The sequence below is a fragment of the Bos javanicus genome, chromosome 19 (assembly GCF_032452875.1).
Source record: "Bos javanicus breed banteng chromosome 19, ARS-OSU_banteng_1.0, whole genome shotgun sequence".
Taxonomy (NCBI): Eukaryota; Metazoa; Chordata; class Mammalia; order Artiodactyla; family Bovidae; genus Bos; species Bos javanicus.
Genome location: NC_083886.1, coordinates 57,682,631 through 57,698,582, shown reverse-complemented (window position 1 = coordinate 57,698,582; position 15,952 = coordinate 57,682,631).

The following is a 15,952-nucleotide window of genomic DNA, read 5'->3' as shown; positions in this document are numbered from 1 at the left end:
CTCTAGCTGTAGCTCGGGCTTCTCGTTGGAGTGGCTTCTCTTGGAAGCACCAGCTCTGAAGTGTGGGGGCTCCAGTAGTTGCTACACGTGAGCTCAGTAGTTGTTTTCACGGGCTTAGTTGCCCTGCAGTACGTGGGATTTTCTGGGACCAGGGATGGAACCAGTGTCCCCTGCATTGTAAGGTGGAGTCTTAATCACTGTATCAGTAGGGAAGCTGTGTGTGTTATTAATTGACCCCCTTTTATTGCTGAGTCATATTCTATTGTGTGGGTATACAATAATTTTTTTTTAATCCATTCACCAAGATGGACACTTGGGTTGCTTCCAGTTTTTGGCTCTTACAAATGAAGCCCTATTGATAGGGACAGAGTAGGAGAATGAAATAGTTTCAAAATCCTGCTAGGGGATAAAAGACAGAAAGGGAATTTTAAGGGAATTGGGGAGACTGTTGTAAGCTAATAACTACTCAGGAAAAGAATCGAGTAACCTAGCAAAAAAGAAATGCAAGTAGGCAAAGAGGTTGTCTGAGGAGGCTTTACAAATAGTTGAGAAAAGAAGAGAAGTGAAAGGCAAGGGAGAAAAGGAAAGATATACTTAACTGAGTGCAGAGTTCCAGAGAATAGCAAGGAGCAATAAGAAAGCCTTCTTAAATGAACAATGCAAAGAAATGGAGGAAAACAATAGAATAGTAAAGGTTAGAGATGTCTTCAAGAAAATTCGAGATATCAAGGGAACATTTCATGCAAAGATGGGCACAATAAAGGACAGAACTGGTAACAACCTAACCAAAGCAGAAGAGATTAAGAAGAGGTGGCAAGAATATGTGAAGAATTATACAAAAAAGATCTTAATGACCCGGATAACCATGATGATGTGGTCACTCACCTAGAGCCAGACATCCTGGAGTGTGAAGTCAAGTGGGTCTTAGGAAGCATCACTACGAACAAAGCTAGTGGAGGTGATGAAATTCCAGCTGAGCTACTTCAGATCCTAAAAGATGATGCTGTTAAAGTGCTGCACTCAATATGCCAGCAAATTTGGAAAACACAGCAGTGGCTACAGGACTGGAAAAGGTCAGTTTTCATTCCAATCCCAAAGAAGAGCAATGCCAAAGAATGCTCAAACTGCTGTACAGTTGCCCTCATTTCACTTGCTAGCAAAGTTATGCTCAAAATCCTTTAAGCTAGGCTTCAGCAGTAGGTAAACTGAGAACCACAAGCTGGGTTTAGAAAAGGCAGAAGAATCAGGGATCAAACTGCCAACATTTGTTGGATCATAGAGAAAGCAAGGGAACTCCAGAATATCTATTTCTGCTTCATTGACTGCGCTAAAGTCTTTGTGTGGATCACAACAAACTGGAAAATTCTTAAAGAAGTGGGAATACCAGACGACTTTACCTACCTCCTGAGAAATCTGTATGCAGGTGAAGAAGCAACAGTTAGAACCAGAAATGGAACAATGGATTGTTGAAAATTGGGAAGGGAGTATGTCAAGGTTGTATATTGTCACATTGCTTATTTAACTTATATGCAGAGTATATCATGCAAAATGCGGGGCTCAGTGAATTGCAAACTGAATCAAGATTGCCCGGAGAAATATCAACAACCTCAGATATGCAAATGATACCACTGTAATGGCAGAAATTGAAGAGGAACTAGTCTCTGAATAAGGGTGAAAAAAGAAAGTGAAAAAGTTGGCTTACAACTCAACATTCAGAAAACTAAGATCATGGCATCCGATCCCATCACTTCATGGCAAATAGAAAGGGAAAAAGTAGAAGCAGTGACATATTTTATTTACTTGAGCTCCAAAATCACTGCAGATGGTGAGTGCAGCCATGATATTAGAAGATGTTTGCTCCTTGGAAGAAAAGTCACGACAAAGTTAGACATCATATTAAAAAGCAGAGATATAACTTTGCCAACAAAGGTCCGTATAGTCAAAGCAATGGTTTTTCCAGTAGTCATGTATGGATGTGAGAGTTGGACCATAAAGAAGGCCGAGCGCCAAAGAATTAATGCTTTCGAATTGTGGTGCTAGAGAAGACTTTTGAGATTCCCTTGGACTGCAAGGAGATCAAACCAGTCAATCCTAAAGGAAATCAACCCTGAATGTTCATTGGAACGACTGATGCTGAAGCGCCAATACTTTGGTCACCTGATGCGAAGAGCTGACTCATTGGAAAAGATCCTCATGCTGGGAAAGATTGAGGACAAGAGAAAGGGGCAGCAGAGGATGAGATGGTTGGATGGCATCACTGACTCAATGGACATGAATATGAGCAGACTCTGGGAAATAGTGAAAGACAGGGGAGCCTGGCGTGCTGCAGTCCATGGGATCGCAAAGAGTCAGACATGACTTAGCGACTGAACAACAACAAACCCAGCAACAATCTACTCTGCCCTGAAGGAAGACTGGGCACATTGAAGCCCCAGACACACTCAACCACAAAGTCATGATAGTTAAAACACAACACAGTCGGGACTTCCCTCGCGTTCCAGTGGCTGGGACGCCACGCTCCCGGTGCAGGGGGCCTGGGCTTGACCCCTGGTCAGGGATCTAGATCCTGCATGCCACAGCTAAGAGTTTGCATGTGGTAACTAAAGATCTGGCATGCCTCAAGGAAAATCGCAGATCCAAGTGCAGCAACTAAGACCTGGTACAGCCACATAAATAAATTTAAAAAACCCACAAACACGGAAGGCAATAGGCATCAGGTGTACATCTTGTTACATGAAGTCAGGGAGTTAGTAGTCCTTGAAGAGTAGCTCTTCTGCAGGTAGCCAAGACAGGAATGGAGGTGAAAGGGGAAAGAAAACTAGGTGAAAGAGGACATTATACCAACACCTGAGGTGATATTTTAGTACATGTTGTTGTGTGTGTGCTCAGTTGCTAAGTCATAGCCCACTCTTTGCAGCCCTATGGACCAACCTTTGGCTAATAGGCATATGATTTCAATAGTGCCATGGCAGTCCTTATTAGACCATATAGGGTTAAAGGAGGAACTAATGATGGAGGTCTTGACATCTACCCAAAAATGAGGAAGAAGTTGGTCTTTTCTCCTCCCTACAGTTTCTCTGATTATACAAACGTATCTGAGTGTATTCTGGGGGCTGTGCTCCCTTGCCTGCCTGCTTGTAGCTGTCACAAGCACTCTATGCTAATACACTCCCTCATTGCCTGCCACTTCACCTCTTAGCTCTCATCGGATTCGTTCTGCACTGAGACAGAAGAACTCTAACTTCAGGAAGTCCTCGGACCAGGTGTGCAGTTTCAATTAAAAGACAGTGGATTCGAGTCTCCTCCTCGGTCAAGGATTGTGGATTCAAGTCCCCATCTGAGGTGTGACTGGGTTCGAGTCCCACCTGAAGGAGTGTGGTTTAACTGTGCATATTCGTATATATCTCTGTATGGACAGCTGTGTTAATTTCTCTTGGGTACAGACTAGGAGTGAAATGTCTAGAGCATAAGGTCAATGTGAATTTAACCTTTGAAGATACGGCCAAACTGTTTCCCAAAGTGGTTGTGTATTTTACTTTCCCCGGGCAGTATGACCGTCCTAGTTCCTCCACATCCTTGGTAAGGTCATTTTTAAGACATTTAACCATTTCCCGAAACACAGAGTGGTGTCTCATCATTTTTTTTTTAATCTTTTGGCCACACCCCAAGGCATGTAGGATCTTAGTTCCATTTGCCCTGTCAAAGCAGCGTGTGCTAACTATTGGATCAGCAGGGGAGTCCGCAGAATTTCTTAATTTTAATGAAGTCCAATTTATTGAGTTGTTTCCTTTTATGAATTTTTTTTTTTTCCTGCACCACGTGGCATGCGGGATCTTCTCCTCCAGGGATGGAACCCCTGCCCCCTGCACTGGAAGCACCAGGAAAGTCCGGGTCATGTTCTTGGAATCATACCTGAGAACTCCTTGCCTGTCCTAAGGATTTGAATTTTTCTCCTGTGTTTTCCAATAGAAATTTTACAGTTCTAGTTTTTTGTTTTTGTTTATTTATTTAGCTGTGCCAGGTCCTAGTTGCAGCACGTGGGATCTTTAGTTGTGGCATGTGGGATCCAGCTCCCCAACCAGGGATCGAACTCTGGGCCCCCTGCATTGAGATCTCGGAGTCCTAGCCACTGGACCACCAGGGAAGTCCCTAGTTCTAGGTTTTACATCTAGGTCTCTGACGCATTCGGGGTTAATTTTGGTGTAAGGTGTGACATATGGGCTTCCTAGGTGGCACTAGTGGTAAAGAATCTCCCTGCCAATGCAGGAAACGCAAGAGACCTGGGTTTGATCCCTGGGTCGGAAAGATCCCCTGGAGAAGGGCATGGCAACGCACTGCAGGATTCTTGCCTGGGAAATCCCCTGGACAGAGGAGCTTGGCAGGCTCCATGGAGTCGCAAAGAGTCGGACATGACTGAGTAACTCAGCACGCATGCACACCTCCTTCATTTGGATATTATTCCAATACCTGGAACACTGGTTTTTATTGAAAAGTCTATTTTTTCCCCCCCACTGAATTGCCTTTTGCACCTTTGCTGAAAATGAGTTGATCATAGGGACACAAAATTTTTACTTCTGCTTTTTTCCTCTCAGCGTAAATGCTACAAGCATCGTCCTCATGGGAATAAAATATTAAGGTGGCCCACAGTAGACAGAGCCTGGTACAGAAATGTGACTTCCTGTTCTTGAAAATGTCCCCCACTGTGTCCTCAGGGTCACCTTTGTCATCAGTCACTTCCTCTGTCTCCTTGCTTAGAGATTGCTTTATTTCCCCCATGAAAGCCCCGCCTGTGTTACATCTTCATTTTCCAGCAGTTTTGTGGACTGGCCATTAACTTTTCTCCAGATAAGGTTGTTGGCTATTGAGATCTTCAATTCTACTTTGTTCTTCTGGATTAGAACAAGCCCACATTAAAAAAAAATTTTTTTTTCATTTATTTATCTTTGGCTGTGCTGGGTCTTTCTTCATTGCTGTGTGCGGGCTTTCTCTGGTTGCAGCGAGCAGGAGGCTGCTCTCTAGTGTCTAGTTGCAGCGTGTGGGTTTCTCTTCTGGCTTCCAGGCTCTAGAGCATGGTTTTCAGTAGTCGGGATGCACAGGCATGTGGGATCCTCCTAGACCAGGGACGGAACCCATGTCCCCTGCACTGGCAGGTAAATTCTTAACCACTTAACCACCAGGGAAGTCCCAAGCCCACATTTTAGAATAAGTTTCCCAATGGTCATTCAACAGATAAGCCAGCAGGACTTTTGGCCACAGGCTAATTGTAGAGTGAGTTAGATTGAGGGAACCACAGAGCATCAGAACTAAAAAGACTCAGAGCCAGGGGCCAGGGGCCAGAGGGACTAGGTGATTCACCCAAGGTCCCCCAAGGTCAGATGGCAAATTGGTGACCAAGCTGAGGTGAGATTAATGGCAGGTTCCGGTTTTCTCGGGCTTACACCCTGGTTCTAGTTTTTGCATATTGGAAATCTGGTCATTTCATTTTAAGTTTAAATATACTAAGTAAATCAAATCATGTGAAAAGAGAAACCGGAAAATAATGGTTCCCGTCAACTTGGGGAAGTGAATCCTTCTGTGACTTCATCATCATTTACCCAAAGTAGACTATTAAAAGTTCCTTTGGACTTCCCCTGCCTTGGCGGAGGGAGTAAACACCTCCTTGACCTTGACCAAATAGAGCTGGTATTTATCAGCTCTCTAGATCTTTGTCAATGAAGATTAAGAGGTTGGGAACTTCCCTGGTGGTACAGGGGTTAAGAGTCTGCCCACCCATGCCAGGGGACATGGATTCAATCCTTGGGCCAGGAAGATTCCACGTGCTGCGGGGCAACCAAGCCTGTGCCCACAGCTACTGAGCCTGTGCTCTTAAGCCTGGGATCCGCAACTGCTGAAACCTGCCGGCTCCAGAGCCCACGCTCTGCAGCAGGAGACGCCACCGCAACAAGAGGCCTGCGCACCGCAACGGAAGAGTAGCCCCCACTCACCGCAACGAGAGAAAGCCCCGACAGCAATGGAGACCCAGCGAGGCCATAAATAAAGAAATAATTTTTTAAAAGATTCATCTCTTATTTAAGGAAAAAAAAAAAGATGAAGGGCTTGAACGACAGGGTGTTCCAACCCTTGCCTGTGCTGTCTCTCCACAGGTCTAAAATCATCTGCGTTTTTAATAAGCCTCTCAAGTGTTCTTAACTTCAGCTGACACAAGCATCATCTGGGATGCTTAATAAAAATGCAGATTACCCTATCCTTCAGGACATTTTGGGCTTCCCTGGTGGCTCAGCTGGTAAAGAATCCGCCTGCAATGTGGGAGACCAGGGTTCGAGCCCTGGGTTGGAAAGATCCCCTGGAGGAGGGAAAGGCTCCCCACTCCAGTATTCTGGCCTGGAGAATTCCATGGACCATATATGGGGTTGAAAAGAGTCGGACATGACTGAGCAACCTTCACTTCAGGACATTTGTCCTAATCAAGCAGATCTGCCGCGTGGTCTGAGCATATTGATCAGTGGCCCTCATTTGGAAAGAGACTGACTTCGGGATCTACTTCTCAGTTGATTATCCTAAGTAGCCCTTGTTTCTTCCTCCTTTCTGATGACTCAGAATGAGATGAAGGGACTCTCACCCATCATTTATTTTCCCCCATTACATATTTTTTCAGGGTCTACATGGGCAGAGCGGAGGATATAGCAATGAACAAGTCAGAATTTCTTCCTTCTTGGAGCTGACTTTTTCACTTAGTGATACATATCCAAGGTTCTCCCATATCTTGACAGCTCTTTTCCTGTTAGAGCTGAATAACAGTTCACTGGATGTCTGGATGTATCACATAGCTTGTTTATCCATTCATCTGTTGAAGGATATCTTGGCTGCTCCCATGTTTTAGCAATTATCAATAAAGCTGCTATAATTAAGTGTGGGTAGGTTTTTGTGTGGACATGAGTTTCCATTATCTGTTTACTTATGTACTTATTTTTCAAGCTGTAAGTTTGAGAAAATCAACTGTTGGAAGATTCTGGAAGATGTTCTCACAGGCTGCAGGGGCCAAAGATAGAGACGACTAATCCGGTTCCCTTTTTCATCCTTTCAGATTCACTCAGCAAATGATTAAAACACCAGTAAACGAACCAAGAGGAAAAAAAAAAAAAAGAGGAGTCACTGTCCAGTAACTTTCAAGAGGTGATTTCTTATGCATTTCAACTTTCTTCTTTTGCTCTTCTCAGTAGAGCCAAAGGGCAAGAAGCTACGTGTGAGTGCTCAGTCGTGTCTGACTCTTTGTGGCCCTATGGACTGTCGCCCATCAGGCTCCTCTGTCCATGGATTTTCCAGGCAAGAATACTGGAGTGGGTTGCCATTTCCTCCTCCTGGGGATCTTCCCGACCCAGGGATCAAGCCTGCGTCTCCTACATTGCAGGAAGATTCTTTACTGCTGAGCCATTGGGGAAGCCCAGCAAGAAGCTATAGGAAGTATCAATGTCAGTCTGAAGAGAAAGGTGTCCAAGTTTGCTGGAGGGTTTTCCAGGCTTCCAGCTGCCTGGTTTTCAGCATCTGGTTCTCTGTAACCAGATCACCCACCTTTGTGTCTGACAGCCCCTCACCTGTCACCCACTTCTGAGCTTCATTGAGAAGGTACTTCCTGTCTGTGCAGAGCCAGTCTTCACTCACCGCCAGATACACAGGAGGCAGTGTATGCAGCTCCATCATGAAGGCAGGGCTGGCGGGCCCTACGCTGACCTCAGACCACATCTTCTTCCTCTACAGCGTCTCATCCCAGCAGACTGAGGGGGTGACTACACCTGGGAATCTCAAATCTGAAGGTAAAGTTGACAATAAAAAGATGAACAACCCCATGAACAAATTAGATTTCAACAGACATTTCACAAAGAAAGATACAAATAGGTAATAAGCAATCGAAAAAGCGCTCAATATCATTAGTCAAAGCAAGTGCCAAGTAAAACCATGAAAAGATACCACCACCCACCCACCAGAATGGCTAAAATTAAAAAGGCTGACAACTCCAAATGCTAGCAGAACTGTGGAGCAACTGTGTAATTCTCAGGCATTGCCCAATCCCTCCCAGCATCAGGGTTTTTTCCAAGCCAGTAGGAGTGTAAAATGCTACAAACACGTGGAGAAAGGCCCGGAAGTTTCTTATTAAACCAAATGCCTTATACCTATGACCCAGCAGTTTTACCTCTGGGTGTTTATTCAAGAAAAAATGAAAACATGGTTACCATATAGTTTGCATAAAAATGTCCATCGCACCCAAAACTGTAAATAGTTTAGACATCCATCAATAGAGCACCGTACCGTGCAGCATATCTGTGCATGTGCGGAGTCGCTTCACTCACGTCCGACTCTTTGCAACCCCATGGACGGTAGCCCGCCAGGCTCCTCTGTCCAGGGGATTCTCCAGGCAAGAATACTGGAGTGGGTTGCCATTTCCTCCTCCAACGCATCTTCCTGACCCAGGGATCCAACCGGAATCTCTCCTGTCTCCTGCACGGGCAGGCGGGTTCTTACCACTAGCGCCACCTGGGAAGCCCAGTGTATCTACACAATGGACTATTCCGTGACAAAAAGGAAAGAACTCTGCAAATGCACCACAGCATGGATTCTCAAAAACGCCTGTGCCTTTGGCTGTGTTACATCCTGTTCTAGTCCTCCAGACCTCTGAGGGTAGAATTAGGTCACCGGGTGCTAGGGGTGGAAAAAGGTGAGGTGGTAGGATGGAAGCCACAGTAGAGACCAGAAGAGTGTCTGCACACCCTTGTCATGACTTGCTGTTGTCTGCTTCTCTGATGCCACGTGCTTGTGCGTATGCGATCTTCCCTTCTTTCCCCCAGTGTCTCTCTGAAGCCCTTCTTGACCCGTCTAAGTCTGCGGTCCCTCTCATCTCCTCGTCCCCTCCCCTGTCCTAGGACAGATCACTGTTCAGTATTCCCCACAGGTCTGGAGCGGAGGTTGGTGTTTGATAACTTTCTTATTCTGTCTCTGTCTCCAGCACCTAGCATGGGTCCATGTTCAAAATGCTCAATAGATTCTGTGAGAGCAGCAAGGGAAGAAACGAGACTCGGCTGGGCTCCGACTTCCCCTTTCCACGTCTGCCTCCAGGCCTGGAAGGTATTTATAGACGGGCAATGTGGGCGTGGAGGAGGATTATACGGGTGGGAGAGTCAAACAGAAAGACTGTGGGGGCATCTTTGGATGCCTTTCTTTGGCTCACTTTGGAGGGAGAGACACCTGCTTCTGAGGTACCTTAAATTCTGGAGAAAAAGAGATGTCAGGAAGCGTGGAGACTGGCCACTTGGTAGACAGTCCTGAACAACAGGGTACAAGATAATATTCAGAGGCTGGGAAAGTGACAGGGCTCCATGATAATTGTGCTTTAAATTCATCAAAGTCCTGCCCAGGTCTGGTCTGGCAGCTATCCCCACCAACTTCCCAGGGGCATGGACTCTTCCCAGTTCACCATGCCCCCCTTCTAGGGTGTGGTCCTCACTGTCTGACCCAGGCCAGCGGGTGGGATTCCAGCAAAAGGATGGGGGATGGATGGAAGGAGAAAGGGGTCATGGGGAGTATGCCTGGAGCTGCTGGGGAGACTTTTATTTGGACCGTATTGGTCATAACTTAGTCACATGGCCACACCTAAATGCTAGAGTGGCGGGGACAAATACTCTGCATAACCAGGTATGGGCTAAAAATCGAGCATTCCTCTTGTATAGAAGGAAGAGGGGAAAACGGCTTACAGACAGCCTCTCTGCCACCGATGGACAGATGAAGAGAAACATGTACTGAGTGGGACTACTGGCATTGCACATGGCATTTCATATATGAGTCACTTCTCCCCAAAACCTTAGGAGCAGACACTGTGTGCCATGCAGTCATACTCGTGAGGAAACAAGCTCAGAGGCGTTGGGTAAGTTGCCCAAAGTTATACAAGTAGGGTCGGAAGCTACGACTACAAACTTTGTCCCGGATTGCAGGTTGAGAGAAAGTCGTTCAGTTGTGTCCGACTCTTTGCGACCCCATGGGCTATACAGTCCCTGGAATTCTCCAGGCCAGAATATCGGAGTAGGTAGCCTATCGCTTCTCCAGTGGATCTTCTGGACCCAGGAATCAACCGGGGTCTCCTGCATTACAGACGGATTCTTTACCAACTGAGTTATCAGGGAAGCCCAGGCTGAACGTTGGCGTTCCCCCAAATCATATGCTTAAGCCCTAATCCCCAAGGCGAGGGTATTAGGAGGTGGGGCCTTTGGGCTGGAATCAGCTGTAGATGAGGTCATGAGGGTGGGGTTCTCACGGTGAATTAGCGCCTTGATTTCCAGAGTGCTCTCTGTCTGTGTCTGTCTCACTTTCTCTCTCCCCTTGTGGGAGTCTCCACAAAGAACCGAATCTGTTGGCACCATGATCTTGGACTCCCTGGTCTCTGGCATTTTGTTATAGCAGCCAGAGCTGATTGAGACAGGCTTCAGAGCTTTTCGCCCGCTTTCTCCTGCCTCGGGAGTCTCAGAGCAGCAGAGGGTGGAAGGAGAAGGATGTTCAACCACCTTTTTCTTCTGTTCAGACCAGCTCCTCAGGCCAGGAAAGGGAGAAAAGGTTGGGAGGGAAAAGAGTAACATAAAATAAGCATTTGGGGACTTCCCTGGCAGTTCAGTGGATAAAGACTCTGCCTGCGAATGCAGAGGTCACAGGTTTGATCCCTGGTCCGGGAGGATTCCACATGCCGTGGAACAGGTAAGCCTGTACAGCACAACCACTCTCTCTAGAGCCCGCAAGCTAAAACTATTGGAGACTCTGCACCCAGAACCCGTGCTCTGAAATAAGAGAAGCCACCGCAATGAGAAGCCCATTCACTACAGTGAAAAGTAGCCCCTGCTCCCACAATTAGAGAAAGCCCGCATGCAGCCATGGAGACCCAGCACAACCAATAAATACATAATATATGTATGTAAAGAATCCCTCATTGCTTAACTAAGATCCTGTGTGCCCCAGGGCGCGGCCAAAAATAAAACATAAAATAAAATAAAATATTCATTTGTCTTCTCATTTTTAACTCTTAGGGTAAGGGGTGCAGATGGCGTGCAGGAGGGCAGTATTTTTGCTGGTCTGGTCCTCACCAGAGCTGAAACTGGGTGACTGTTCACGACAGGGCTGAGATTCTAGGGGCTCTGGCAAGACCCTCATTACCGCCTCTGCGTGTCTGTTCCCCGTGCATCCCAGCAAAGGAGGAGGGTGGGCCAGAGCAGGGCTCCTCGGGCACCAGAATCCTGGTGGAGGTTTGCAAAGATTATTTTTGTTTCTCTTCACACGGCTATTACCCACTTTCCCTCTCCCATGAGGTTCCAGAACCATCTATTACAGTCAGTGATCTTTCTATTTTTTAATTTTTAAAATTTTATTGTGGGAAGAACACTTAGCATGAGAGCTACCCTCTTAAACTTTCATGTGCGTAACACGTTACTGGACAATGTTGTACAGCAGAGCTCTAGGACTTCTTCATGTTGGTGACCTGAGACTCTGCCCATTGATCAATAACTCCCCGTTTCCCCCTCCCCCAGCCCCTGGTGACTGCCATTCCATTCTTTGATTCTATGAATTTGACTACTTTAGATTCCTCGTACAAGTGGGATTATCCTTCTGTGACTGGCTTATTTCACTAAGCATAGTGCCCTCAATGTTAATTGGTGCTGTTGCATGTTGCAGAATTTCCTGCTTGTTAAGGCTGAATAGTATTCCCGTGTGTGTGAGATACCTTCTTTATCCATTCATCTGTTTTTGTTTTTTCCTTGTATAATCTAACATTTTTGGGAGGATTTGATTTTCTGCTGTTATTTTTGGTTGTGCTGGTTCTTCATTGCAGTACGCAGGCTTCTCTAGTCGTGGTATGTGGGCTTACTTGCCCTGTGGTATATGGGATCTTAGTTCCCCAACCAGGGATCAAACCCATGTCCCCTGAATTAGAACATGGATTCTTGATCACTGGACCATCAGGGAAGTCCCATCCATTCATCTGTTGGCGGACATTTGGGTTTTCCTGCTGCTGCTGCTGCTTCAGTCATGTCCGACTCTGTGCGACCCCATAGACAGAAGCCCACCAGATTCCCCCATCCCTGGGATTCTCCAGGCAAGAACTGGAGTGGGTTGCCATTTCCTTCTCCAATGCATGAAAGTGAAAAGTGAAAGGGAAGTCACTCAGTCATGTCCGACTCTTCACGACCTCATGGACTGCAGCCCACCAGACTCCTCCGTCCATGGGATTTTCCAGGCAAGAGAACTGGAGTGGGGTACCATCGCCTTCTCCGTGGGTTTTCCTACATCTTGGCTATTGTGAACAGTGTTGCAATAAACATCGGAATGCTAATATCCCTTTGAGATCTGGATTTCAGTTATTTGGAATAATCCCAAAGTGGGAGGGCTGGATCATCTGATTGTTCTATTTTTAATTTTTTTGTAAGCCAGAAAGAAAAACACCAATACAGTATACTAACGCATATGTATGGAATTTAGAAAGATGGTAACAATAACCCTGTATATGAGACAACAAAAGAGACACTGATGTATAGAACAGTCTTTTGGACTCTGTGGGAGAGGGAGAGGGTGGGATGATATGGGAGAATGGCATTGAAATAAATTAGAAAAAATTTTTTTTTTTACACACTGTCTTCAGTTCAGTCGCTCAGTTGTGTCCGACTCTTTGTAACCCCATGAATTGCAGCATGCCAGGCCTCCCTGTCCATCACCAACTCCCGTAGTTCACCCAAATTCCTGTCCATCGAGTTGGTGATGCCATCCGGCCATCTCATCCTCTGTCATCCCCTTCTCCTCCCGCCACCAATCCCTCCCAGCATCAGAGTCTTTTCCAATGAGTCAACTCTTCGCATGAGGTGACCAAAGTATTGGAATTTCAGCTTTAGCATCATTCCTTCCAAAGAAATCCCAGGGCTGATCTCCTTCAAAATGGATTGGTTGGATCTCCTTGCAGTCCAAGGGACTCTCAAGTCTTCTCCAACACCACAGTTCAAAAGCATCAATTCTTCAGCGCTCAGCTTTCTTCACAGTCTGACTTTCACATCCCTACATGACCACTGGAAAAACCATAGCCTTGACTAGACGGACCTTTGTTGGCAAAGTAATGTCTCTGCTTTTGAATATGCTATCTAGGTTGGTCATAACTTTCCTTCCAAGGAGTAAGCGTCTTTTAATTTCATGGCTGCACTCACCATCTGCAGTGATTTTGGAGCCCCAAAAAATAAAGTCTGACACTGTTTCCACTGTTTCCCCATCTATTTCCCATGAAATGATGGGACCAGATGCCATGATCTTCGTTTTCTGAATGTTGAACTTTAAGCCAACTTTTTCACTCTCCTCTTTCACTTTCATCAGGAGGCTTTTTAGTTCCTCTTCACTTTCTGCCATAAGGGTGGTGTCATCTGCATATCTGAGGTTATTGATATTTCTCCCAGAAATCTTGATTCCAGCTTGTGCTTCTTCCAGCCCAGCGTTTCTCATGATGTACTCCGCATATAAGTTAAATAAGCAGGGTGACAATATACAGCCTTGATGAACTCCTTTTCCTGCTGGAACCAGTCTGTTGGGCTTCCCTTGTGGCTCAACTGGTAAAGAATCCGCCTGCAATGCAGGAGACCTGGGTTCAATCCCTGGGTTGGGAAGATCCCCTGGAGAAGGGAAAGGCTACCCACTGCAGTATTCTGGCCTGGAGAGTTCCATGGACTATACAGTCCATGGGGTCCCAAAGAGTCAGACCCAACTGAGCAACTTTCACATTGTCTTATTTTATTCAAATACCAGTCTGCTCCATGTGGTTCTGGAACACTCAAACAATAAAGTAGATATAGTCACATATTAAAGACTGGTCTTCAAACATCACAGTTGATGATGCCACTCTTGCCCAGGATCTTGCCAACATAAAACCACATCCACAGCTCAGTGGCCACCAAGCCATTCAGCAGAGCTTCCTTAACTGTGGGCTGTTTGCAGTTACCAGTTCGAGCAATATGGACAGTTTGTTCCAAGCTCTGATTAGCTGTAGGGACCTCAGCAGGAGTTGGAGGAACCTGCTCAACTGTTTCAAAATATGGCCAGTTGGGGCTTTAAGTCACAGCAGCATCGACCAATGGCAGGGCTTCTCGGCAAGGTTAGGGACAAACTGGGCTGTGGTTCTAGAATGGAGAGTCCATTGCCCTGAATGGCTGGCTGAATTTTACCTGCCCGGAAGGCTATTTTTAACTTCTTGAGGAACCTACATACTGTTTTCCAAAGCAGCCGCACCAATTTACGTTCCCACCAACAGTGTACAAGCTTCCTTTTCCCTGCCTTCTCATTGGTACTTGTTGTTTTTTGCATTTTTAATAGCCATCCCGACAAATGTGACATTTTGTCCCAAGAAACATAAACGCTCCCTGTGGGTTAGTTTTCTCAGGCTCCCAGAGTGTTGAAAAGAGCAACTTTATGGTCAGGAAGTGTTTACAAAAGGACTTATATCCTTTGTTCAGAACTAAATATTTTGAATTGTGTTCACACAAGATGTTTGAGCAGATTTAAACAAATTTCATTATAGGAGTCGTAAAGCATCTCATCTAAGAGAGCACCTTCAGCTCTTCTTTATGTTTTTTGTTTTAACATTTATTTATTTATTTGACTGTGCCGAGTCTTAGCTGCAGCACATGGGATCTTCCATCTTCATTTTGGCACATGGTATCTTTAATTGTGGCTTTCAGGCTCTTACTTGTGGCATGTGGAGTCTAGTTCCCCGACCAGGAATCCAAACCCAGGCTCCCTGCATTGGGAATGCAGTCTCAGCCACTGGACCACCGGGGAAGTGAAGTGAAGTGAAAGCCGCTCAGTCGTATCTGACTCTTTGAGACCCCATGGACTATACAGTCCATGGAATTCTCCAGGCCAGAATACTGCAGTGGGTAGCCATTCCCTTCTCCAGGGGATCTTCCCAACCCAGGGATCAAACTCAGGTCTCCCGCACTGCAGGCAGATTCTTTACCAGCTGGGTCACAAGAGAAGCCCGCATGACCAGGGAAGTCCCCTCCAACTCTTAGCTTCAGTATTTGCTCCCTAAGCTAATTTTGTCTGCTTGGTTTTGGTGCAGGGAGCTCTGGAAGCAATGGAAAAGGCTTCTTGGAGCTTGCCTGCTCGAGGGGTTCAAATGGGAGATTTAAACACAGCACTGTGTGTGAGATCAACTGCCAAACAACTTCAGTTCAGTTCAGTTGCTCAGTCGTGTCCAACTCTTTGCGACCTCATGGACTGCAGCACGCCAGGCCTCCCTGTCCATCACCAGCCCCCAGAGTTTACTCAAACTCGTCCATTGAGTCAGTGATGCCATCCAACCATCTCATTTTCTGTTGTCTCCTTCTTCTCCCACCTTCAATCTTTCCCAGCATCAGGGTCTTTTCAAATGAGTCAGTTCTTCACGTCAGGTGGCCAAAGTATTGGAGTTTCAGCTTCAGCATCAGTCCTTCTAAAGAACATTCAGGACTGATTTCCTTTAGGATAGAAACTTCAAACCAGCCAATAATTCAGTAGGGAAATGAGATCAACATTTGTCTAGAGAAATCGATACCTTCCCATATGTAAACAAACACCAGTGAGATGAAAAGACCAGGGAAAAGATGGCTGATTTAAAGTATCACTAAGGGACTTCCCCAGAGGTCCAGTGGCTAAGACTCTGTGCTCCCAATGCAAGGGGCCTGGGTTCCATCCTTGGTCAGGGAACTAGATTCCACATGCCACAACTGAAAGACCCTACGAGCCACCCCTAAGACCCAGCACAGTCCAAGAAATATATAAATATTAAAAAAAGAGAAAAAGAGAGCCTTTCTTGTGCTCTCTCCTGCTTCCTCATCTTTAAAAAAAAAAAAATCAATGAAACACAGGGAGTTCCCTGCTGGCCTAGGATTTGCTTTCACTGCAGAGACCC